Raw genomic sequence first — 2,060 nt, 5'->3', positions numbered from 1 at the left:
CAGAGTTAAAACAATCCTTATTTTTTTATAAAGTAACTTATTATAAAATAAATAAACATTTATTTATTTATTTATTTATTTATTTAGAGAGCATGCAACTACAAGTGAAGGAGAGGCAGACAGAGAGGGAGAGAGGAAGAGAGAGAGAGAGAGAGAGAAAGAGTGAGTCCTAAGCAGGCTCCAAGCTGTCAGCATAGAGCCCGATGCAGGGCTCAATATCATGAACCTTGAGACATGACCTGAGCTGAAACCTAGAGTCAGACACTTAACTGACTGAGCCACCCAGGCACCTCCGTATGGTTGATGTTTGAAGTAGAATGGAAATTAAGTTCCTAGAGTAGAGCTGGTTAAATAATTAAGTTCCTAGGCTTTTAACTCGAGGAGTAACAGGTCTGAAGGCCAATGGGGAATATGAAGGATACGATGCTACCTCTGGATCTGGAGAAAATGAAGTGTGGGAGGCTGAGTGGCCTCCAGCTGAGAGGGCTGCAGTGTAATTTCCCATTTTAGACAAGGAAGTGCATAAATGATCCTTGAAAAGGAAGAGGGATTACTTTGTAGGTTTTAAAATTTTCGAATTTAGTTTGTAAAGCACTGTGGAAACACTTGAGGGGGCACATAGCAGTGGTAGTTTGGGGCAGGGCACTAGAGATTCTTAGAGATTGGAGAAGTTTACACTTTTAGCGGGGATAAGCAACACAGAAAGATGAGGTTGCAATATAATTTGTACAACTACTGTTATGGTGGAATGTCCTGGGGTATTAGAAGTAGTCCAGCTTTTGGTAAATTTAACTAGCCATGCTTTCCTAGCCCTCAGCATTTGTGTATGACTTTTCCTTGGTCTGGAACACCTCCATCTCCTTTTCTCCCTTTCTCAGGTCAGTTCAGGCTATGTTTGGATCTATAACTTACTCCAGGAAGCCTTCCCTGAGTGCTTTCTCTCCTTTTAGCATGTGTACTTTTTCCCTGGTAGCCTTTCTCACCATACACAGCGAGTTAAGTTCTGGAGGAGAAAAGACAACTGTCTTGTAGAAGGTCCAGCCCCTATGTAATCGTACCATAAATTACACGTCTTTATAGTGAATACTATTTTTTTTCAAGTTTAATATTATAAAATTCAATTCCAGTTTACAAAATAATTCGACATGTTTCTTTAAAAAAAAATTTTTTTTTCAACGTTTTTATTTATTTGTGGGACAGAGAGAGACAGAGCATGAACAGGGGAGGGGCAGAGAGAGAGGGAGACACAGAATCGGAAACAGGCTCCAGGCTCTGAGCCATCAGCCCAGAGCCCGACGCGGGGCTCGAACCCACGGACCGCGAGATCGTGACCTGACTGAAGCCGGACGCTTAACAGACTGCGCCACCCAGGCGCCCCAACATGTTTCTTTAAAGAGTAAGTTCCACTACTAATGATTTGACTCCTACACATTTACTTCCCCATGTTACAAACACTGCCACTCCATGTTTATGTGTGGAATACACTAATGAACTGAATTAACTTCATCCAAATCTTTCTCGACCCTTGATATATAACCTTTGAAAAATATTAATACTATTCAGATTCTAACATTTTAGTATCATTAAAAAAGTATTTAACCTGTATGTAATATGGCATTTGAAACTGTTGAAGAAATAACAAATCCGTTTGTGCATGTTGAGCTGTTCTTACGGGTTTAAAAATTCGTCTCAAAAAATAAATTCCCTAGGCAGATGCCAAGGCATTATGTCACGTTCATATGGACACACATCCCTAGGTCATACATGATATACTGGTGAAATGGAATATTTCCCGCTAGATGTATTCTTTCTCTTAGTAAAATTGAACTATTTATGTGAAAATAACTGTCCACAGTACACTCGTTGTAATATTAACATAACTAAATCAATGCTTTTTCCCTCTTGTTACATTTGTGATTTTCAAGGCAGCAAAGTCGAATACAATTCTCACACCTCATTTCCCTCTTAGGGAAAATAAAATTTTCTCAAGTTCCAAGATATTTAAAGCGATGCAATTTACAGAAGCAGTAGGTAGAATGTGGCTCTCGGTATTATTTACG

Source organism: Acinonyx jubatus, chromosome A2, assembly GCF_027475565.1.
Source record: "Acinonyx jubatus isolate Ajub_Pintada_27869175 chromosome A2, VMU_Ajub_asm_v1.0, whole genome shotgun sequence".
Taxonomy (NCBI): Eukaryota; Metazoa; Chordata; class Mammalia; order Carnivora; family Felidae; genus Acinonyx; species Acinonyx jubatus.
Note: the sequence above shows the minus strand (reverse complement) of the source record.